Raw genomic sequence first — 26,557 nt, forward strand, 5'->3', positions numbered from 1 at the left:
TACTTTTAAAATTTTAAAATGTGTTAATCAGATTTGAAGATTTTTTAATAATTAATCTAAATATTTTATATTTTATTTCAATAAATATAAGATAATGACACATGTAACAACAAATTAGATTTTTTAAAAAATATATAAATTAAAAAATATCTTAAATTGATAATGAAATGTGTTAAACAGTTTAGAAGAAGATTTTTAATTAATTAATATACTAATTTTTATATTTTATTATTATAAATAAAAAGTAATAAAATGTGTACCAATAAATAAGGTTTTTTAAAAATAAAATAATATTTTATAATATATTTATTCAGTTAGAAAATATCTTAAATTGATAATGAAATGTGTTAATTACATTAGAAAAAGATTGTTTTGAATAAAATGAAATTAAACACATTTAGACAAAAAATATTTTAAAATACTAAAATAATTTTTTAAATAACTTTTTATTTAGAAAATATCTAAAAGGTGTTAATCAAATTAAAAGTAAATTTTTTTACTATTAAAATAGAAATATTATATTTTATTACTATAAAAAGAAGGTAATGAAACGTGTGTCAATAAATTTGATTTTAAAAAAATAAAATATTTTTTAAATTATAAAATATCTTCAATCAATAATTAAAGGTGAAAATAAAATAAAATTGAATTTTTTATAATTAATATAAATTTAATATTTTATTACAATAAATAAAAAGCAATAAAACGTGCACTGATAAATAATATTTTTTAAAATAAAATATTTTTATAAAATAATTTTAAAATTTGAAAATATCTTAAATTGATAATGAAAGGTGTTATTAGAATATGATTTTTAAATAAGTTATTATAATTTTTTTTATTTTATTAAAATAAATAAAAAGTAATAAAATATGTACCGATAAAAAAGATTTTTGAAAGACTTAAAATATTTTTTTCCAATTTTATTAAAATTTAAAAATATCTTAAATCAATAATTCTATGTGTTAAATATATTAGAATGTGATTTTTATTAGTTAATATATAAAATTTATTTTTTATTACAATAAATAGAAGTTATAAAACATGTACCAACAAATAAGAATTTTAAAAACTAAAATAAAACTTGAAATGAGCTTTAGGAAGAGGGCTTCTCTATACGAATCATGGTCACTTCAACATAGGAGGGTTTTCAAATACTGACCAGGCCAGATCCCTTGTTGACAAAAAATCTACTTCGAGATATTGTACAATGGTTGGAGGGAACTTGGTTATATGGAGAAGCAAGAAGCAGAATATAGTTGCAAGGTTCAACGCAAAAGCAGAATACAAGGCCATGGCACACACAATTAGTGACCTTTTATGGATCAGATCCCTTCTCACTGAACTGGGATTCTATAAAGAAGCTCTTATGAATCTATATTGCAATAATCAGGCGGTGATACATATTACCTAAAATCCGGTCTTCCATGAGAGAACAAAGCACATTGAGGTAGACTGTCATTTTATACGAGAGAAATTCCAAGCTGGTTCTCTCTGTTGGAAGATGGGTCCAAGCCCACATATCTAAGAGCGTTGGAAGATGGGCCCAAGCTTATAAGATATGGATCCATAGAAGATGGGCTCAAGCCCACACGATCAAGGAAGGCCTACATACCTAAGAATATTGGAAGATGGGCCCATGCCCATAAGATATGGACCCATAGAAGAGTTTTAGTTTAAAGGTATTTTAGTCATATTAATCTTCTATTTATTTTGGGTTATTTAATTATGCTAGTGTTTGGGTGTAATTGGGACAAAAGTAGTTTTATTGTAATTGGACTCTACTACCTTCCTCTATTATAAATAGAGGTTCATGTACTCTGACTATGATAAGTCAATGAAGTATTTCTCTTTTTCATATATTCAATATGGTATCAGAGCAGGTTCTGTGAGTTTACTCTGTCAACCCACATAGATAATGAGATCTTTTCCATGATCTATTACCTTTAGTGGTTTAGGTTTGTGTTAGTTTTGTTTTCGTCCCTACACCCGTTAGTCGTTTTATTTTTTTCTGCTCTATACTGCTTTTCTAGTGGCAAGAATTCTGCTACTAATTCGGATCAAGGTTTTTACTTGTTGCCGACTTCATTTTTGCCGAACATTGCCGTGGTTGTCAGTTCTACCTCGAGACTTCGGAGGGGGTGTATCTTTCAAGACTTGTCTGTAGCGGTGGAGATTGATTGGAGCCGCTCTGTTCGGCGTTGTCGGCTAGGAAGACAGAGAGCTGGCTATTCCGCTGACAACCTCTCTATTCCGAACCGCTCGGATAAGACGACTCTGTGAGTTTTTTTTTTGTTTCTGGGCAATGGATTATTTTCTTAGCCGAGAAGATAGGTGTTGATTCGAACCAGCGAACCAGCATACTGAGTCTTAGAGTCTTTCGGTGATGGGGAGAAGAAGAAGTACATTTGCCGAGTTGTTCGGCGTCGTTGCCGAAGAAGAAGAAGAAGAAGAAGAAGAAGAAGACTTGCGATTAAATTTTTCGGTTTGAATTTGCACAGTTTGGCACCGTTGCTGAAGAAGAAGACTGTTGTTTGGCATTGTTGCCGAAGAAGAAGAAAAAGAAGATTCAGCGCCGACGAAGACAACGACCACTGATCCCACCTAATTATTGTCAAGCTATCTGCTGTTCTTTCGAGTTATTCTGACGGATCCTTTACTGTCGAAAATCAATCGGGTTGCCATCTCTGGTCTCCCTCTCTGTTCGACACCGTGAGGAAGACGATGACTAGTTTTTCGCTCTATTTGGAAGCGGGGAGGAAGACGACTATCGATTTAAATTGTTTCCAATGTTAAGGAAACTTATTTGATCCAACGTCGGGCCGGGCCTATTCTGCTCAATCTGGACTAGGCTGAGTTAACCCAACGGGCGGGTGCCAAAACTCATTCTGTCCGCTCATCCAACGGGTCAGACCAACTCGGACTGAGTCAACCAGGTCTAGGTCAACTCAGACATGTCCCACTCACTTTTTGCCTCAGTATACGTGCCCTAGTTTTATACATATTTCTTCCACGACTCGGATATATTGGTCTACTATTTGACTTGGAGCGACTCGGTATTTTTTCATGGTTGGATTATTATTTTGAAGTATTGGCAGCTTATTCCTTGGTCAATATATTATTTGGTACAAATACTTGCATTGGAGTATTTCATGGGTCATTTTATAAGGTTTATTATTTTGGTTCGTGTTATATGTGTTGGAAGATGGTTGTGTTATATGGGCCCAAGCCTATTTCAACTACAACTATTATGTCTCTTTGGATGGGACATTATTATTGAAGAAGAGGTGGCCTCAGTATATGTTACATCACCATGACGGAGGAGTTTATTACTACATCCACTACCTGTAAAGACATCTATGTTATTTCACTATGATGGAAGAGTTTATTACTAACTCTATGTTATACCCCATGAATTTGCATTTATTACTCCTACCACTTAAGAGTCATTGTCTTGTGGAGAGACACGGTGATGGAGGAATTTTTTTTATTATACTTCCGAATAGTGTATAGATAGACCCACTACCTACATTAATAGGAGTGACACTACCTACAAAAGATAGGAGTGTGTCAAACATCCATCATGAGTTACTTGACTGGATTATGAAGTAATGTCATACGGCTTGAAGTGATTTTACTCTCACTTATCTTATACCAGCTAGGCCTCATGAACGAGAGCACCAGAGTGAGGGGGAGTGTTGGAAGATTATGGATGACTGTCATTTTATACAAAAGAATTATATACATCATTTGCAACAAGTTGGGAGTTCATGACGTTCTTTCACCCCCAGCTTGAGGGGGAGTCTTGGAAGATGGGCCCAAGCCCACACGACCAAGGAAGGCCCATATAACTAAGAGTATTATAAGATGGCAAGCCCATAAGATCATCCACAGAAGATGGGCTCAAGCCCACACGACCAAGGAAGGCCCACATACCTAAAAATATTGGAAGATGGGCCCAAGCCCATAAGATATGGACCTACAAAAGAGTTTCGATTTAAAAGTATTTTATTCATGTTAATTTTCTATTTATTTTGGGTTATTTAATTATGCTAGGAGTTATCTTTTTAAGTGTTAGAGTTTGGATGTAATTGGGATAAATGTAGTTTTTATTATAATTGGACTCAACTACCTTCCTCTATTATAAATTCATGTACTCTGATTATGATAAGTCAATGAAGTATTTCTCTTTTCCATATATTCAACACTCTCAAACATATATCTTCACAAGGGCAAGTTGCAGATATTCTCACAAAACCAATCACTCATAAGATCTTGTCTACCATCTGCAGCAAGCTGGGCATCTAGGATGTTTTCTCACCCCCAGCTTGAGAGGGAGTATTACAAGGTGAAACAAAACCCACCATGACCATACGAGCTGGCATGTTGAGTCACTACATGAGGTAGCATGATGAGTCATCACACAAGGTGGAATCATCATCACATGAGTGGGAAGATTTGGCAATCTTCCTTGATTAATGTAATTGATTTATCTTCCCTTGATTGATGTAATTTAATTAATCATGATTGATGTAAATAGGGATATTAGGGGTCCTAATTGATTGAGGAGTTTCGCTAAATATTTAATGGAAATAGCATAAATTGGGATCTTGGTTGAAGGATTCAATCAAGTTCTCCTCTTATCAATTCGTGGAAGAATCTCTCTCTAACCTAAAGTCTCTTTTCTCTCTCTTCTCTCCTCTCTACCCAAGCTCTCTCTCTATCTCTTTCTCTCTATCTCTCTTTGGTCTTTTTCTCTTCTCTCCCTTCTCTTTTCCCTCTCTCATCTTGCTCAAGGTTTCAAGCACGGGGTCCTAAATTCAAATAAGTTTTTCAATCTAGGCATGACATTATTCTATCACTAAAGAAATATGTACTTGACTTACTTAGAGACACAAGAATGATGGAATGTTGTCCTGTAGATAATGGATACAAATACAAAATTATGTGCTAGTTTTGGAGAGGATGTTTAAGTGGGAAAGTATCAAAGGTTAGTTGGAAAGTTGATTATCCTACTGTGACGAGACCGGATATTTTCTTTGTGATCAGTGTGGTTCAGTCAATACATGCACAAACCCCAAATTTCTCATTGGCATTCATTAGAAAGAATTCTTAGATATTTAAAAAAGTCTCTAGAACAAGGACTTCTATACAAATGCCATGGACACCTCAAAATTGAAGGCTTCACTAATGCAGATTGGGTTGGATCTCCAAATGATAGAAAGTTCACTTTAGGATATTGTACTCTAGTTAGGGGCAAACTGGTGACCTGAAAAAGTAAAAAACAAAATCTAGTTGCAACATTCAGTGTCGAAGCTGAATATAGAGCTATGACACATGTTGTAAGTGAACTCTAATGGGTTAAATCCCTCTTAGCAGAATTGGGTTTCAACAACGAAGGATCGATGAAACTCCACTGTGATTGTCAAATTGCAATCCACCTTGCCTCTAACCCAGTATTTCAAGAGAGAAATAAGTATATTGAAATGGATTGTCACTTTGTTAAAGAAAACTACAAGCAGGAATTATATGTCTTACGCATGTTTCTTCTCACAGTCAACTTGCTATTATACTTGTTGATTTTCAGGACTCCATGAATTTAGCTCATGGAGAAAAAGGGAAAGGGAATCATTGGGAGAAAACCAGAGCAAAGAAGAGGTTATGGACTTGATGTCCTAACCCTCCCCCTGAACCTCTATTTATAGATTAATGAAACTATTGTGTTACAATAATACCCCTGAACTTAAGGTTTAGGGTTTTGTTGAATTTAGGATCCCATGAATAATACCTCGAGCAAGGGGAGAGAGAAAGAAAAAAAAGAAAAAGAGAAGAGCTCTCGGGTAGAGAGAGCAGAGAAGGAAAATAAAAGAGAGTAGTGAGAGAATACTTCACACAAGAGAGAAGAAAAAAAATAAGAAACTTGTTTGAAGAATTCTGAGTTGCAATCACCTCTATTTATAGTTGAGGAGGTGATAGAGTCCACGTACAAGTAATTTTAGGACTCCTAATTACATTCCAACTAGAACTCTCCAAGATAAGCCTATCATGATAAGATTACATGATCTATTTAAGAGACTAATTTAACTCAACTAAAAACACCTTCTTTAAGGACGTGAATGAAGCTAGGGAGCCTGCTTTTGGTCTTATCTTGTGGGTCCCACGTGATCTTCAAATCTTCTACTTAATTCCTACACATGTTCCTTATCTCTTAGCTAGAGCTACTTTGTTTGAGGATTCTTGTTGACACCTCTCGAGCTCATGGTGGGTCCCAACAACTTTTGGGGCCATAGTGGGTCCCACATTGTAACACTCCCCTTCAAGTTGGGGGTGAGAAAACATCGAAGATGCTTAGTTTGCTGCAAATGTTGGACAAAATTTTGTGAGTGACTAGTTTGGTGAGAATGTTTGCAACCTGGTTCTATGAAGATACATGCAGGAGAGATAAGATGTCGGCAGTGGATTTTTCTCGTATGAAATGGCAGTCTATTTCTATATGCTTTTCTATCTCATGGAAGATTAGATTTGATGTGATGTGAATTACACCCTGATTATCGCAATATAGATTCATAGGAGTTTCTTTGTAAAAACCCAGTTCAGTTAGGAGAGATATGATCCATAGGAGTTCACTGACTATGTGTGTCATGGCTCTATATTTTGCTTCTGCACTAGACCTTGCAACTACATTCTTTTTCTTGCTCATCCATGTAACCAAGTTTCCTCCAACCATCGTACAATATCCCGAAGTAGATTTTCTATCATCCGGGGATCCGGCTCAGTCTACATCTGAGAATCCTTCGATGTTGAAGTGTCCATAATTTTATAGAGGAGTCCTCTTCCTGGTGCTCCTTTCAGACATCGTAATATCCGTTCTAGTGCTTGCCAATAACTGAGTTGTGGTTTGTGCATATATTGACTTACCACACTGACTGCATATGAAATATCTGACTTCGTTACATAGAGATAAGTCTTCCTACCAATCTTTGATATTTTTTGACATCTACTTCTTCTCCAATACCTGCACATAATTTTGTATTCGAGCCCATAGGAGTTTCTGCTAGTCTACTTCCCAGCATTCCGGTCTCCTCCAGTAGGTCAAGGACACTTCTTTTGAGATAATATAATTCCATGTCTGGATTGTAGTATTTCAATACCCAAAAAATATTTGAGCAGTCCGAGATCTTTTGTCTTGAATTCAGTACATATCCTTTCTTTTATCTTTTGGAGGCCTTCGGGATCATTGCCAGTTATAATAATGTCATCAACATATACGGCTAGAATTACCTTTCCCTTCGGTGTATCTTTAATAAAGACAGAGTGATCTCCAAACCATATGTGATATCTAGCCCATATGAGTGCTTGGCTAAAAATTTTAAACCATGCACGAGGCGACTATTTGAGATAATAAATAGATTTTTGTAGTCGACATACGGACTCCCCCTCAACCACATACTCAGGTGGTTGATGCATATAAATCTCCTCCTTTATATCCCCATTCAAAAAATCATTTTTACATCAAGTTGATAGACCTACTAGGAAGAGTTAGCTGCCAAAGATAATAACTGTAGAATTTAGGATCTCATGAAAGGAACTTTAGATCAACAAGAAAGAAGAAGAAGAAGAAGAGAGAAGGAGAAGAGAAGAATAAGAACGTGAAAGGAGAGAGTTTGGATTAAGGGAGAAGAGGGTTGCGTCAAAAAGAAAAATGAGGGCTGGACGAATTTGTGGAAAGAGAGGAGAGTGCTTCAATGCCCTACCTCTTAGCCAATGCCTTTATTTATAGTTTTACAATGCCCTTAGGGCTACAACTTGATAAAACAAAAGACATAAAAGGAACACATATTTACACTTCTATGCCATCTTTATGGAAAGTACCATATTTTACACATATGCCACTCCTTTGACGTGTGGGCTTCTTGTCTTGAGCTCGTGGGCTTGAGCCCATCTTCCAACACTCCCCCTCAAGCTAGAGGAGAAAAGACATCATAAATACCCAGCTTGCCACATATAAACAATAGGATTTTAGATGTAACGGGTTTAGTGAGAATATCAGCTACTTGCTCTTGAGATGACACATGTTTGAGAAAGATTATTTCTGCTTGAAACTTCTCCTGTGTAAAATGACAATCCACCTCAATATGTTTAGTTCTTTCATGAAAAAATGGATTTGAAGTTATATGAATGACAACTTGATTATCACAATGCAGATTCATGGACCCCTTTTTATAAAAACCTAGTTCGGTAAGAAGGGTCGTGATCCATAAAAGTTCACTAACGGTATGGCCCATAGCTCTGTATTCTGCTTCGGTGCTAGATCTTGCAACCACATTTTGCTTCTTACTTTTCCATGTAACCAAGTTTCTCCCAACCAGAGTACAATATCCTGATGTAGATTTTCTATCATCAGGAGATCCAGCCCAATCTGCATCTGAGAAGCCTTCTATGTTGAAGTGCCTATGTTTTTTATACAGCAATCCTCTTCCTGGAGCTCCTTTTAGATAATGTAATATTCTCTCTAAAGCCTGCCAGTGGGTAATTTGTGGTTTGTGCATGAATTGACTCATCACACTTACAACATATGATATGTCTGGCCTAGTTACTATAAGATAAATCAGTTTTCCCACAAGTCTTTGATATTTGCCAATATCAATATCTTCTTCATTTGTGGCACATAATTTTACATTTGTATCCATAGGTGTGTCAACTGGTCTACAACCCTTCATTCCTATTTCTTCAAGGAGATCCAAGACATATTTCCTTTGAGACAATATTATCCCATATTTGGATTGAAGAACTTCTATACCGAAAAAATATTTAAGCATACCAAGGTCTTTAGTCTTGAATTACTAACATATCATCTGCTTCACCTCTTGTATGCTCAAAGCATCATCACTGGTTAAGATAATATCATCCACGTATGTGGCCAATAGTATTTTCCCTTTGACCGTTTCTTTATAATATACGGAATGATCAACTGAGCACCGATGAAAACCAAACTGTAGGAGTGTTTGATTAAATTTATCAAACCAAGCCCAAGGGGGCTGCTTAAGCCCATATAAAGACTTTTTTAACCGGTATACTGACTCCCCCTCAACCACATAACCAGGTGGTTGAACTATATAAATTTCCTCACTGATATCACCATTTAAAAAAGCATTTTTAACATCCAGCTGATAGATGGGCCATGAGGAGTTAGCAACAATAGATAAGATGATGCGTATCGAATTCAATTTTGCAACAGGAGAGAGGGTCTCCTCATAATCTATCCCATAGCACTGCGTATAGCCCTTAGCAACCAGTCGAGCTTTAAGATGAGCAACATATCCATCCGAATTATGCTTCACAGAAAAAACCCATCGACAACCAATCGGTCTTTTACCTTTCAAGAGTGATGTTAAGTACCAGGTTTGGTTTTCGTATTAGGCGTGCATTTCTTCATCCATAGCCGCCTTCCATCCTGGATGTCTCAGAGCCTCTTGATACGACTACGGAATGGAAGTAGAAGAAAGGGACACAAGAAAATAAAAACAAGCGGAAGACAAGCGATGGTGAGACATAAAATTTGAGATAGGATGCAAAGTAGTACATGAGCGACGTTCTTTTCTTAAAGCAATAGGCCGAGTATCAAATTCAGGCCCATACATAGGAGGAGGAGGACTTACCTCGGGTGGATCCGACAACTCCACAGGTGAAGTTACGGCCAGTGCATCAGGGGATGGATCCACTTCAAGATTGAACGGCACAAGCGGACAAGGAGTAGTGGAAGGACAAGTCCATCCTGGAGGAGTATCATGGGAGGAGTAGAAGGGAGTGTCCTCAATGAAAGTCACAAACCTAGAGATAAACATCCTTCGAAGGGTAGGATTGTAACAGACATAACCTTTCTGGGTGCGAGAGTATCCCAAATAAATGCACTTCATAGACCGAGGATCAAGTTTATTTTTATGTAGAGATGTAACATGAACAAAACACGTACATCCAAACACTTTCAAAGGAAGAGAAAAAGGATCTTCATCATTAAATAACACAGAGTAAGGATTTTTATGATGAAGGACTGATGAAGGTAACCTATTAATGAGAAAACATGTTGTAAGTATAGCATGAGGCCAATAGAAATAGGGTACCTTCATGGAGTAGAGGAAGCCCCAAGCAACTTCAAGAAGATGACGATTCTTTCTTTCAGCAACACCATTTTGTTGAGGAGTATAGGCACATGATGTTTGATGAATAAGCCCATTACTCTCACAAAATGATTTGAAGTCATGAGACATGTATTCCTTAGCATTATATGATCTAAGGGTTTGAATTTTCTTCCCAAATTGTATTAAGACCATAGCATGAAAATTTTTAAACAAAGGAAGAATTTCAGAACACTCTTTAAATAGATATAACCAAGTCACTCGAGTAAAATCACCAACTAAAATGACAAAATATGTAACTTGGGAAATATTTGAGACACATAAAGGGCCCCCATACATCAGAATGTATTAGCTGAAATGGAGCAGTACTTGTAATTGTAAGACGAGGAGAATATGTACTTCTGACATGTTTACTTAATTGACAAACCTCACAATTGAAATTAGAAAGTCCTTTTAAAGATGGAACCAAAGAACGAAGTGAAGGGGTAGACGGATGATCAAGTTGGTTGTGCCAAAGTTGGGCCTCAGATGTAGTGGACGATAATGCAGCTAATGGTGGAAGAGTAAAGTAGTACAAACCCCCCTTTTCATGGCCGCCACCAATCACCCGCTTCATAGTGAGATCCTGAAAGACACAAGAAGATGGTGAGAAGGTGATAGTGCAATTTAATTGTTTGGTCAATTGGCTAACCGAGAGCAAATTTAAAGGAAATTGAGGAACAAACAAAACATCTTGAAGGGGAATAGATGAAGTAAGAGAGGAGGAACCTTTGCCAACGACCTTGGTTTTGGTACCACCAGCAATAAGAACGAATTTATGAGGATAACAAGGAGATAAGGACTATAACAAGTGTTTGTTACCTGATAGATGTTCGGAGGACCAGGAGTCGATGATCCAAGAGGAAGAGGAAGAAGAGGAAGAAAGCATACCTGAGGCAATAGTAGTGGCAGCAGTAGATGATGAGGGAATAGATGATTCCATGAAGGACTTCATTTTCTGAAATGCAGCATAGTTCTCAGCCGTAAGAGTCACATTTTTGGATGATGATTCAGCCTTATGTTCATTTTTCTCAACGTTAATCGAGACTGGGTTAGTTGTGGCCCAATCAGGTTTGCCATGAAGTTTCTAGCATGATCCCACAAGGTGGTTCTGACGGTCACAATAAGTGCAAAGTTGAGGCTCAGTACGGAAAGAATTCTGACCTGTTCTACCACCTCTATTTTCAGCCCCTCTCATAGTTCGACCCTCTCTCATATTTCTGCCCTGTCCTCGGGATGAGGAATATGTTCCCCGATTGCCAGAGAACATCGTCGATGGAGCATCAATAGGAGAAGGAGGGGATGGATCCGGTATTCGAAGTAATGTAGCACTAATATCATCGAAGGATGGAAGAGCAGAAGAACTTAGAAGCTGAGTTTTGGCCACCTCAAGGTATGGTTTAATATTCGATAAGAAAATGGCTGCTGCCAAAGCTTCTCTTTGTCGTTCTTGAACGACAATATCAGTGGAATATGGCTGAGCTAGTTTCCATTCTTGAAGTAGACCTCGAAATCGTGCCAAAAATTCGTGAATATTATCTCCATGTTTCGTATGCAACATGTTTTGTAAGACATCATATATTTTTTGTAATGAAGTAGTGCTTGAGTAAAGTTTGGCACAAGTGTCCCATATGTTCTTGGCGGTTTCCAAGTGGACCACATTGTTGGCCACCTGCTCTTTCATGATATTAATGAGCCAACTTATCACCATGTTATCATCCTTAACCCACTTGTGATAGGACTCATCTTCTTTATCAATCGGAGGAGGAAAGTTAACAACGTGGCTCAAGAGGTCACGAGTAATAAGAACCTTCCGAATCGATTGTGACCAACTCGTGTAATTGGAGAGACCTCTAAGTGGAATTGTAGTAATACAGAGTATATCACTCTTATTACTATTGTATCCAATCTTCATGATGAAGCAAGTAAAATATGGAGGTCTAGGGAAAAGACCTTCTTCAAAGAACAATTACTCAATGTAATTTGAAGAACCCGTAGACCAAATCAATCACCATCAAAAGGGAACAAGAACCAATTTATTTCACAAGGGCAAGCACCAAATTATCAAAAATTTTGTGCCTTTAGAAAGTGATAATAACATCCAGCCATCACTCAACTTCTATTGTATTCATAAGAACAAAGAGAAGAAAGTAGATGCAACCGATTAGGCCTTAATCCAAACTCCAACACAAACGAGCAATAGGCAAAAATTTAGAGAAGATTTAACGACAAACCAAGACACTTGGAAGAGATTTATCTTCAGCTCATGGGAGACTTTAACGTAAAAAAAAAAAATCAATTGTTGAAGTTAAAAAAAATGGAACTACAAAGGGTAAATGACTGCTGGAATTTCATCAAACATATAATGGGCATCCAATAACATAACACAAACCCATGAACAACCTTAAGTAAGAGAAGATACAGCAACATGTGCTGGAATTCTACCTCAAATGAGATGGATCCAAATTACATAAAGGAAATTGAATTTCACCCATCAATCTTAATAAGATGCAAACAACAAATGATCTTGATCACTCTTGTAATTTATTTACAAGGAGTCAAGATTATAACATCAATTTAGTCATAGAAATAAATCTTTACAACATATAAAGATTTATCTTGACTTGATGTGACTCAAAATTCAAGAAGTAAAGAAAAATAGTAAAAAGGAGTATGTAAATAAGAGAAGGAAACAAAACAAAAAAGTAAATAAGAAGAGCATGAACTTATCTCTTCATGACTGAACTCCTTTTACAACTTCTTGAACAATTTTCATAATAACTCCATGAAGAGATCCTAAACTCCTTGCTCTGATACCATGTAGAATTTAGGATCTCATGAAAGGAACTTTAGATCAATAAGAAAGAAGAAGAAGAAGAAGAGAGAAGGAGAAGAGAAGAAGAAGAACGTGAAAGAGAGAGTTTGGATTAAGGGAGAAGGGGGTTGCATCAAAAAGAAAAATGAGGGCTGGACAAATTTGTGGAAAGAGAGGAGAGTGCTTCAATGCCCTACCTCTTAGCCAATACCTTTATTTATAGTTTTACAATGCCCTTAGGGCTACAACTTGATAAAATAAAAGACATAAAAGGAACACATATTTATACTTCTATGCCATCTTTATGGAAAGTACCATATTTTACACATATGCCACTCCTTTGACGTGTGGGCTTCTTGTCTTGGGCTCGTGGGCTTGAGCCCATCTTCCAACAATAACAAATGCACCAAGTTTAATTTAGCATATGGAGAGAAGGTTTCTTCATAATCAATGCCATAACTTTGTGTATAGCCTTTAGCAACAAGGCGAGCTTTCAACCGAGCAACGGACCCATCTGGATTGTGTTTCAACTTAAATACCCAGTTGCAACCGACAAGTTTCTTATCTGAAGGAAGGGAAACTAGAGCCCATGTCTGATTTTCATAAAGAGCCTGCATTTCTTCATTCATAGCTGCCTTCCACCCTGGATGTTTGACAGCCTCATGATAGGACTGTGGTACATGTACGGAGGAAATAGTCAATAGAAATTGACAACAAACAGGGGATAGACAATTTTGAGACACAAATTTTGTTATGGGCTGAGAAGTAGAAGACATGGTGCATGATCTGGGCTCTTTCCTAACATCAATAGGATGGGTATCATATTCTAGGCCAAAAGTAATCGGAGAAAATGGACTTACCTCGATAGGATCCGACAACTCAGTAGGTGTGGTGTCAACCAGTATTTCTGGGGGCTGAGTAGTTTCTGCAGTATGGGGCACAATCGGTCGAGGAGAACCTGGTACGAAAGATAAACCTAGAGGAGCATTATCAAAATAATATGGAGAGTCTTCAAAAAATGTGACATCTCGAGACACAAGTAAATGCTGAAGAGATGGATTGTAACAAACATAATCCTTTTGTGTGTGAGAGTATCCTAAGAAGATATACTTCACAGTTTTGGGATCAAGTTTACTGTGTTTTGGGGAGGAAATATGGACAAAACATTGACAATCGAAGACTCTCAAAGGCAATGAAAAAGGATCATCATCAAGTAATAATAGAGATTACGGAGATTTTTTACCAAGAATGGAAAAGGGTAACCGATTTATAAGAAAACATGCGGTAAGAACTGCATGCGGCCAATAAAAATATGGAACTTTCATGGCAAATAGTAAACCGCGAGCTACCTTAAGAATATGACGGTTCTTCCATTCGACTACACCATTTTGTTGAGGGGTGTAGGCACATGATGTCTGATGAATAATGCCATTTTCTTGACAAAATGAGTCAAGATCTTTGGATGTGTATTCTTTGGCATTATCCGACCAAAGGACTTTAATTTTTTGCCCAAACTGAGTGAGTACCATTGCATGAAAAGATTTAAATATCAATTGTATTTCAGAATGCTATTTAAACAAAAATAACCAAGTGGTACGAGTGAAGTCATCAATGAATGTAATAAAATATTTCACGTGAGAAATGTTGGAGACACTCAAGGGTCCCCATACATCAGTATGAATTAATGAAAAAGGAGAGACACTTTTAGTTTCTAGACGAGGTGAGTATGTAGACCTCTGATGTTTACTCATTTGATATGCTTCACAATGAAGGTCCGATCGCACTGTAGGAAAAATTGATGAAGAGATATGGTGGACGGATGTCCCAACCGGTTGTGCCATAACCTAGTTTCAGTGTCACAGGTGGATGCAGTATTTATTTGTGGCACATTCAGGTAGTAGAGCCCCCCTTGTTCATGGCGTCCACCAATTACCAACTTCGTTGTAAGATCCTAAAACACACATGAAGTGGGTGAGAAAGTGATAGAGCAATTAAAATATTTGGTGAGCTGACTAATCAATAAAAGATTCAAAGGGAAAGTAGGAACGAAAAGGATATCAGTGAGCGGAAGTGATGGTGTAACTGAAGTGGATCATTTCCCTTGAACTTTAGTTTGTGAACCATCAGCAATGGTAACAAATTTATGTTAAGGACATGGAGAAACTGAGTACAGAAGATGTTCGTTACCTGTAAGATGCTCGGAGGTTCATGAGTCAATTATCCAAGATGAAGAGGAGGCAAAAAACATACCTGAAGCGGTGGTAGCAGCGGTTGGTGAAGAAGTACTTGGGGAGGTCATGGTCTTCATTTTTTTGGAGTAGTTCATAGTCTTCATCAGTAAAAGTATGCTTTGGAGTTGTTGTGGTAGATTGCTCTAACTTTGTATCACTCACTACGGCTTGGTTAGCCTTATTCTCATTAGCTTTATAACATCTTTCACGATAGTGGCCCAATCTACCACATATAGAGCATTATTTAAAGTGAAAGCATGTGTCTCTAGTGTGTCCATATCCCTTATAATGGGTGCATTCCTTCCCATCTGTTTGGTCAAAACCAGTCCTTCCACCTCTTCCTCTTCATCCTCTATAAAAGCTGCCTTGGCCTCGGCCTTGGTCAGATGGTGTTCCCCTATGTCCAGAGTACATAGCGGATGACATTTCAGTAGTAGAGGGAGAAGCGTCTGGAATATGAAAAAGTGGGAACCACAAAAGAGCTAAGAAGGTGAGTCTTAGCAACTTCAAGATGCGGGTTAATGATAGCAAGGCATATGGCAGTTATCAAAGCCTCTTTCTGTTTATCTTGGACAGATATATCTGTAGAGGTTGGCTGGGCAAGTTTCCATTCTTGAAGAAAGCCTAGAAATCTGACCAAATATTCATGTATATTGTCTTCTTGTTTGGTGGTAAGCATCAGTTGTAAAATATCATATGGCCTTTGTAAGTTATCGGAGCTTGAATACAACTTGGCGCATGTCTCCCTAATTTGTTTAGCCGTCTCTAAATGAATATTATTGGAGACATGTTCTTCCATACTATTGATAAGACAACTAATAACCAATGTATCCTCCTTTAACCATTTGGTATAGAATATATCATCTTCATCAATATGTGGTCCACCGTTGGTGAGATGACCAACTAGGTCCTATGTGATAAGAAACCGACGAACCGATGTGGACCAATTTATAAAATTTGATACCGTTTGTAAGGGTACAGTGGTGATTCTGAGTATGTCACTCTTGTGACTCATATTATTTTCAGCCATAATAGGCAAATCAAGTAAAATAGTTCTCCAATCGAGTAATCAAAATATGACCAAGTGGAAGGCTTTAACCAACTCGGTTAATGGAGATGCTTAGTATAAATGCTAAGTAATTAATTTTAATACATAATGACTCATAAAAGGCTCAACATCATCCTTCTTTCTCTGGGAATCTTTTTCCCACAGATTTATAAAAAAATCCAATATGCACTGGTCTCGGTCAAAGTATTGTGCAAACCGACAAAAACTGCCTTGATAATCTCTTCTAATCAAAGATAATCAAAGATGCATATATTCTCATAATTTCATAAGATGAAAAAGTGCATAAGGAAATCTCTAACCCACCTCTTAATACTGAAAACCAGTAGCATAAAGTTAATAATATAAAAAATAAATACTTATCTCTTGAGCTTCAATCTTGCTTCATAAGGAGCCTTCTATGAACAACTTTTAATCATATCTTCATAGAGCATAATGGGGATCCTAAATTGGTAACTCTTATACCATGTTGAATTTAGAATCCCATAAATAATACCTCGAGCAAGGGGAGAGAGAAAGAAAAAAAAAAAAGAGGAGCTCTCGGGTAGGGAGAGAAGAGAAGGAAAATAAAAGAGAGTAGAGAGAGAACACTACACACGAGAGAGAAGAAAAAAAATAAGAAACTTGCTTGATGAATTCTGAGTTGCAATCACCTCTATTTATAGTTGAGGAGGTGATAGAGTCAATGTACAAGTAATTTTAGGACTCATAATTACATTCCAACTAGAACTCTCCAAGATAAGCCTATAATGATAAGATTACATGATCTATTTTAGAGACTAATTTAACTCAACTACAAACACCTTCTTTAAGGACGTAAATCAATCTAGAGAGCCTGCTTTTGGTCTTATCTTGTGGGTCCCATGTGATCTTCCAATTCATGTAGATATAGATACCAACTCGTGGTATCTTTGTGGGTCCCACCTGATCTTCAAATCTTCTATTTAATTCCTGCACATGTTCCTTATCTCTTAGCTAGAGCCACTTTGTATGAAGACTCTTGTTGATACCTCTCAAGCTCATGGTAGGGCCCACCAGCTTGTGGAGTCATGATGGGTCCCACATTGTAACAGGTTTTAACCCTGAAACTTTAACCTAATTACATCAATGACATCTATAATTTACCATCCTGCCATTATTGTATGTGGGCCTATGGGCCTTCTCCTTGATCTGTGGGCATCGTACCCATCTTCCAACACACTTGAATATGTGGGCCTACCTTGGTCGTGTGGGTTTGGGCCCTATCTTCCGACACTCCCCCTCAAGTTTGGGGTGAGAGAACATCATGAACTCCCAGCTTGCTGCAAATGTTGTATAAAATCTTTTTGTATAAAATGGCAATCCTCCATATCTTCCAACACTCCCCCTGGTGCTCTCGTTCATGAGGCCCAGCTAGCATAAGATAAGTGAGAGTAAAATCACTCCTAACCGCTAAGACATTGCTCCATACTCTAGTCCTCATGATGGATGTTGGGCTTACTCCTATCTTCTAATAGGTAGTTGGTTATAGGCATTGCTCTGAAGTGTAATAAAACTTAATAATCACTTCTAGTAGCTAAGATATTGCTTCATACTCTAGTCCACATGCTGGATGTTGGGCACACTCTGTCTTCTATAGGTAGTGTGTCTGTCTGCATTGCTTTAAAGTGTAATAAAAAAAAACTCCTCCATCACGATGTCCCTCCACAAGACAACGACTCCCAAGTGGTAGGAGTAATAAATGACATTAATGGGGGAAAGTAAAATGATATGTTTCAATAAACTCATCCATCATGGTGTCCCAATCCGGCAACCAACTCTTATGGTGTCCCAGCCACAATATTTTTGAGAGTCAAAATAAATTAAGGTATGAGGAAAGATACTGAGGCCACCTCGTCTTCAATAATAATGTCTCATCCAAAGAGACATAATAACAGCAGTTGAAATGGCTTAGCCCATATAACACGAACCGAAATAATCCTTGTAAAATTGATCCATGATATAATCTAATGCAAGTATCTGTACCAAATAATATGTTGACCAAGGAATAATTTGTCAATACTTTAAAATAATAATCCAGCCATAGAAAAAATACCGAGTCGCGCCAAAATATATATAAACTTGGATGCGTATACCGAGGCAAAAAAATAAGCAGGCCATGTTTGAGTTGACTCACTGAGTTGACTTGGACCAGGTTGACTGGGTCTGAGTTGGTCCTTGGTTGACTCGATAAGGAACAAAATAGTAACTTTCCTCAGGTTGCTGGGTTTGCTCGCCCGGTTTGGGTTGCAACAGAATAGGCCCTGCCTGGCAGTCAACCCGACACTCGATTAAATCAGCTTCCTAAGTTAGGAAACCTTAAATATTTGAACAGTATCTTCTTCTTCCTCTCGACTAAATAGAGCAAAAAACCAGAGCTCTTTGGGAGGAAACTTTCCGACAACAACACGCTTCCAAACAGAGAGGGCTTTCCAAAAATAATTCAATCCAGAAGAGACCTTCCAAAAAGATAAAAGTTGTTGCTGAGAGCTTTCCGAATAGAAAAACAATACCCCCGAGAGTTTTCGAAACCAATTCTCCAATGTTTAACGGAAACTTCCTTTATTAATGGAGCAACAAAACGACATGATGACTTGGCGAGAGTAACTCAGAAGAAATAGCAGCTCAGCGATAATTCAGCGGGAATAGTGGCTATTGTCTTTGTCGGCGCCAAACAACAATCTTCTTCTTCTTCAGCAACTGCACCAAATATTTTCTTCTCTATCACTTTGTTCAGAGCAGACGAAGATTGTTGATTTTCAGGACTCCATGAATTTAGGTTATGGAGAAAAATGAGAGAGACACCATTGGGAGAAAACTGGAGGAGAAGAGGTTATGGACTTGATTTCCTAACCCTTCCCCTAAAGCTCAATTTATAGATTACGCAAACTACTGTATTACAATAATACCCCTAAACTTAGGGTTTAGGGTTTTAACCCTGGAACTTCAACCTAATTACATCAATGCCATCTCTATGAGATGACTCTTTATTTACCATCCTGCCATAATTGTATGTGCCTTTTCCTTGATCTATGGGCCTTGATCCCGTCTTCTATATCTCTTGGATGCATGGGTCTTCCTTGGTCTTATGGGCTTGGGTCCATCTTCTAACACACTTGGATATGTGGGTCTTCCTTGGTCGTGTGGGCTTGGGCCCTATCTTCCAAAACTCACCCTCAAGCTGGGGGTGAGAGAACAACATGAACTCCCTGCTTGCTGCAAATGATGTATAAAATCCTTTTTCATATAATGTGTCACATCTTCCAACACTCCTCCTCACACTAGTGCTCTCGTTCATGAGGCTCAACTGGCATAAGAAAAGTGAGAGTAAATCACTTCAAGTCGTATGCCATTGCTCTTTAATCCAATCAAATAACTCATGTTAGATGTTTGGCACACTCCTAGCTTCTATAGGTAGTGTTACTCCTATTAATGTAGGTAGTGGGTCTATATGTTGTTTGAAAGTGTAATAAAAAAACTTCCTCCATCACCGTGTCCCTCCACAAGACAACGACTCTCAAGTGGTAGGAGTAATAAATGCCAATTCATGGGGGTATAACATAGAGTTAGTAATAAACTCTTCCATCATGGAGATATAACATAGATGTCCTTATGGGTAGTGGATGTAGTAATAAGCTCTTCCGTCATGGTGATGTAACATATACTGAGGTCACTTCTTCTTCAATAATAATGTCTCATCCAAAGAGACACAGTAGCAACAACTGAAATGGGCTTGGGCCCATATAACACGAACCAAAATAATCCTTGTAAAATTGAACAATGAGATAATCCAATGCAAGTATTTGTACCAAATAATATGCTGACCAAGGAATAATCTGTCAATTCTTCAAAGTAATAATCCAACCAGAGAAAAATTTATCGAGTTGCGCCAAAATATGTATAAACTTGGGCATGTATACCGTGGTAGAAAGTGAGTGAGATGTGTGAGTTGACTCATCGAGTTAACCAGAGTTAACTCGGTAGAATGGTGCTGGGCAACAGCAAGAAGAGCAACCTTCATTGGCTTGACCTAGCAAGGTCTGGTCCGGGTTGTGCTAGAGGTCAATTAAAACCAGTTTCCTAAGTTTAAAAACAAAAAATTTTCCATCCGTGTCATCTTCTTCACGCGGCCGAAGGACTCAGCGGTTCAAAATTTTTTTTTTCCGGATTCTGGACTCTTTCCCAATATCATCGGCAATAGTAAGAATCGGGAAAATGCCTCCTTCTTCCCCACAACACCGAACAGATCGGGCAGAGTCATCCCACGACAACCAAGCAAATCTTTTTTTTCTTAGCGGAAACAGTCCATCAATGGAAACTCACGGGTGGTGATTGCTGAGCAGATTGTTAAGATTACAGCAAATCAGATACCAATAACGACTGCAAGGCTGGGTGATAAAGGCCAACGAAGGTAAGCTAGATCACAATAACCTGAGGATAGAGTTGGAGAGTCCGAATATCTATACTGGCACTACCAAACTTTATTTCCAAATTAATCTCACGGGATCAAATCCTCATATGCAGTAGAGATTATTTCCAGATAAGAATCACTGGTTGGTTGCCTTTCCGTATAAGAATGCAGCTTCTGTAACAGACTGAAGCATGATATTTTGATTCTTCCGGAGATAAGATTTGTTGGATCCGGTGAGCTGGTCAATTACGGAAGTACAAGCCAGCCATGCTCCAGCAGGGGAGACAAATGACGAGTAAATGACACCAGAGTCTATTCCGAAGAAAGCCAGCAGAGAAAACTCTGTGACTTCCGAATAACACAGCAGGAATGAAGGAAATTTTCTGATAGCAGTAGAATCAGTAGGCTGGATCACTGGGTTTCGAATACGATCAATATGGAAGGCTTTCTGGAAGACTTCCAGAAATAAAACACACAACACAGCAACAGAGCCTCTGTAAGCGCCAGAATGGCCTTCTCAAGATATGCCAAACACCCCACAGAAGTCGCAAAGCAAAGACTTTCGGCGATGGTGGGTCGACAGTCGGGGAGACTTTAAGATCTGGGCAAGCTTCTGTTACCTGCCCCTTTTTCGTTATCCCCGTTCGAGCTGGTATCTAGCAGATAAGAAAAGAGTTTTTTACCAAAATAACAGTTTAGAAAAAACTTATTTCTAAAAACAATGACGACATCAACTTATTTTTAAAAATACCAAACTTTGACCAGTCCACTGTATATGTGGACAGTCAAAGGTGACACGTAAGCTTTGACTGCTTATGTGTAGACACCTCATCAATGCGGTATGGTAGTTGAACATATCGGCTGCCACGTTATTATTTTTACACATCATCTGACATATCATCTGACACGTCATTATCAATTTTCCTTTTTTGCCCCGTCATCTCTTGCCACATCAGCTCGCGCCATGTAAGCCCTCCTTTATATTTTTTTGGTTCTAATTTTTCTTCCTCGATCTTTCTCCTCTCCTCTCCTCTCCTCTCGCCCTCTCTCCCCTGCTACCGCCACTCGGCCTCGCCCTCGACGCCTCCCTCTCAACCACTCTCTCTTCATCTCAGCCTCATCTCTCGTTCTTCTTTTCCATTCCCGTCAGTTCATCCTCTCACCACTCCCTCTCATAATACCTTATCAGTGCACTCTCTCGCCACCCCTTCTCTCGAAACCGAAGCCCTACTCACCCTCCAAATTCGAATTTGAATTTCAGAAGCCGATTTAGTATGGTGATTTTTTAGGGTTTTTGTTAATTGAATCTAATTACTTGTTTAATTATAATGTTGAATTGAATTTAGGTGTATAATTACCGTATTGATTTTTTTGTGATTTACTGTTTAATTTCTGATTTTATGTTAATGAAAATTTTGTCAATTGTAGATAAATTAAAATTATTTTAAAGTTTTGTTAGATTTTTAATTAACTAATATATTTTTTTAAAAGTATACAAATAAATTATATTTTTAAACTCTAAAACAACCTTTTGTATATTTTTTAATTTATAATTATTTTAAATGGATAATATATGGGTAAGAGTTAGATTTTTAATTTATAAATATTTTTAATTTTTAAATATTATTATTTTTTAAATAAGGTGATAAAAAGTGTACAAATAAATAGTATTTTTAAACTCTAAAATAATTTTTTTATATATTTTTTTATTTTTTAAATATTTTTAATTGATAATATATGGGTAAGACTTAAGAGTAAGATTTTTTAAATTTATAAATATTTTAAATCCATAATAAATGGGTAAGAGTTAGATTTTTTTTATTTATAAATATTTTAAAATTTAAAATATTATTATTTTGTAAATAAGGTGATAAAAATTATACAAATAAATTGTATTTTTAAACTCTAAAATAACTTTTTGGTATTTTTTAATTTTAAATATTTTAAATTGATAATATATGGGTAAGACTTAAGAGTAAGATTTTTTAAATTTATAAATATTTTAAATCCATAATAAATGGGTAAGAGTTAGATTTATATTTTAAATTTGTAAATATTATTATTTTGTAAATAAGGAGATAAAAAGTATACAAATAAATTGTATTTTTAAACTCAAAAATAACATTTTTTTGTATTTTGTTTAATTTATAAATATTTTAAATCGATAATATATGGGTAAGACTTAAGAGTAAGATTTTTTTATTTATAAATATTTTAAATCTAATTAGTTTACTTATTTTATTTTATGTTTTAAAATATGAAGTAATAAAAAGTGAAATGATAATTGTTTTTAATTAATAAATATTTTAATTGATATTAAATGGTGTTAAATAAGTAAGAGTTAATTTTTTAATTATTTATTAATTTATTATTTTAGATATAAGATAATAAAAAGTGTATTTGATTTTTTTATTTTTTATTTTTTAAAAAAAAATTCTAAAATTTATCATGTAACGAAGTGACAGCTGACATGGTAGATGATATGTAAACTATAATGACATTGCAGTCGATGTGTAAATCTGCCGTATTTTACTGATGACATGGCGACGCGTGAGTTGTTAAAACTTACGTGTTGCCTTTGACTGTCCACATGTATAGTGGACTAGTCAAACTTCGGTATTTTTAAAAATAAGTTGATGTCGTCGTTGTTTTCATAAATATGTTTTTTCAAACTGTTATTTTTGTGAAAAACTCATAAGAAAAAAATGCCAGTCGGGGATTATTTCTTCCAAGTTCGACTCCCGCAACAGAAATCCGTTGGCGGGATTCTTCTAAAATGGAAAGCAGACTACAAGTAAAGATCCAGAGAAAAGACTCGACAGGAAAAGACAAAAAAGTGAGAATTGATTCCCAATCTCTATTTTGTTCGACACTGCTGTTTGTCTCATGGAGAGAGAGTAAAACTAGCCGTAACAAAAAAAGAAATTGTAACTATGAAAAACATCCTTCAAAAAAGAAAAATATGGGTTTCTGGAATCCTAAAAACCATACCTGTGAGTCCTGAAAATCAATGCTCTGATACCATGATGATTTTCATGACTCCATGAATTTAGGTCATGGAGAAAAATGAGAGAGACACCATTGGGAGAAAATTGGAGGGGAAGAGGTTATGGACTTGGTTTCCAATAAAGTTTAATTTATAGATTAATCAAACTACTGTATTACAATAATACCCCTGAACTTAAGGTTTATGGTTTAAAGTTTTAACCCTGAAACTTTAACCTAATTACATCAATGTCATATCTATGAGATGCCTCTTTATTTAACCTCCTGTCATAATTGTATGTGGGCCTATGGGCCTTGAGCCCGTCTTCTATATCTCTTGGATACATGAGTCTTCCTTGGTCATATGGGTTTGCCCCCATCTTCTAATACACTTGGATATGTGGGCCTTCCTTGGTCGTGTGGGTTTGGGCCCTATCTTCCAACAAAGATGTCGGCCAGAGCGACATCCAATGAGACAGAACTTTATCATTCAGCTTAATATTAAGAGATACAACAATGGAAAATTTTCTAGATGTTGGGATCACCAAGCAGAAGAAATCATAATAGAGTGATGCTTGGAGTCTCGGGTTGGATGCGGGGAGAACCAGGTGAAATAATGTCTCAATAGCCGGGTGGCCAGCCAAGGGCTGATCCTGTACTCATACGTAGGGTGCGGGAGGCCAGAGACACTAAGAAACAGAAATCTATCCCAAGAAAAACCTCTTCGAGAGAAGGCCAATGAGCAGTCCCCACTCAAGAACTAGCACTGAGCAAGTCTCACAGAGAGAGTAGCAACAGAAAAAAAATCAAACATAAAAAACTAATATCTAGCAACTATGAAAAAAAAAACGACGGAGAATGAGACATGAAAAACCAAAGTCGGAATCTTGAAAATCAAAGCTTTGATACCATGTTGATTTTCAGAACTCCATGAATTTAGTTCATAGAGAAAAAGGAAAAGGGACTCATTGAGAGAAAACCAGATGAAGAAGAGGTTATAGACTTGATGTCCTAACCCTCCCCTTGAAGCTCTATTTATAGATTAATGAAACTATTGTATTATATAATACCCTTGAACTTAGGGTTTAGGGTTATAACCCTAGAACTTTAACCTAATTACATAAATATCATCTCTATGAGATGACCCTTTATTTACCATCCTTCATTATTGTATGTGGGCCTATGGGCCTTCTCTTTGATCTATGGGCCTTGAGCCCGTTGTCTATATCTCTTGGATGTATGGGCTTTCCTTGGTCTTGTGGGCTTGAGCTCATCTTCCAACACACTTAGATATGTGGGTCTTCCTTGGTCGTGTGGGCTTGAGCCCTATCTTCCAACAATACTCACAAAAATAGTCAACTCAAAAGTCCTCTCCACTACATAAACCAAGTTAAGCATATATGATGTCTTCTTGTCACCAGTTTGAGGGGGAGTGTTGAAAGATATGGTCAAACTTTTATGGCATTAATGTAATTACCTTTTTATTTTTATCTGTTATCCACTCCTATTAAGGTGAAGGGTATACTTGTAATTGATGTATTTTTAACCATTATAAATTAAGTTTAAGGGGGAGGATTAGGTTATTCAACACAACCCTAATCTCTCCTCATCTTCTCCTCTACGTTCTCCCTCTCTTTTCTCCTTTAGTCGTCCCCTTCTCTTCCTTTCTTCTTTTTCTTCTTCTTTCTTCTCTCCTTCACCACACATGACCTTAAAGTTCAGATATGATGGAGTCCTGAAAACAACACTTTTTGTTTGAATTACTCCTCATGATTTGTTTATATTGTTGAAAAAGTTTAAATCTCTCTTATTTTGGAATTTTACACTCATGTAATTTTAATTCTTTCTCCCCTTTTTGAAATCATAAAAAATTAAAATAGATTACATTCATTGTATTCAAAGTTTAAAAAAGAGAGTGAATAACTATGAGTACAAAAATTCAACAATCAATGGGTGGAGGTGTTGAGGTAGGAGGCTAGTCCTTTGAGGACTATCCTATAGCAATCCCAAAGGCCTCAAACATAGATCTGAAGGTCTAACTATCTATCTTCATTTGTACCAAGGTTTCAGTCCTTTGGGGGTTTCCAGCCATTTGATGTCTGGTTTCTCACTACTTATCATCTATCTATGGATGATATGAGACCTTTTTAAATTGGGAAGGGAAGCCAATATTGTGCTCATTTTTCTCGTTCTTATCAAGTCTTTGGAAGATGGATTCTTTGAACACCTTAAAGTCAGTGAAAAGTTAAGAACTTGAAGGTTTCCATTGTGAGCTAGAGTTGGTTCTTCTTCTTCCTCTACTGAGTCTTCTCTTCCTTCAGCTTCTTCCTCTAGCAATGGAGTGGCCTGAGAGGTTGATTAACACGCCAGAATGTCTCTTCAAGTTATTTTACTAACAAAACCCCCTACATGCCTCATTGGGTAGTCTTGAATCATCTTTGAACTAAGTTTATATCCTTTCTTTGTTAGCACCCATAAATGATGTCTAAGACATGTTAAGTTGTGGAGCCTAATCAATGCCCTATGCTGAATCGATACGCAATCGACCTTTACGGTAAGGTTGTCATGGGGGGTGGAAAGGGGGTGGAGTCCCCGCCATATCCATGATATATTGATTGTTGCTTCATTAAGGGAAGTTTGGGAATTTTACCCTTGTAAAGCGGTTGTCCTAGTTTTTATTTATAATTGGAGGGCACCACTATTAGGGTTTTATTATTAATCACCTAGAGTAAGATCATCTGTTGCAGCCAAGAGAGGCAAGAGATACACCACTGGCACGTGTGTGCGATTTCTCTTGTAAACTATTTCATCTTCATAGTGGATTACTGCAGCGGCAGAAGACAAGACATAGTCTCA

This window comes from Aristolochia californica, unplaced genomic scaffold (assembly GCF_029961685.1).
Source record: "Aristolochia californica isolate CCGP_79_NKW_82.1479 unplaced genomic scaffold, dmAriCali1.0.hap1 SCAF_14, whole genome shotgun sequence".
Classification (NCBI taxonomy): domain Eukaryota; kingdom Viridiplantae; phylum Streptophyta; class Magnoliopsida; order Piperales; family Aristolochiaceae; genus Aristolochia; species Aristolochia californica.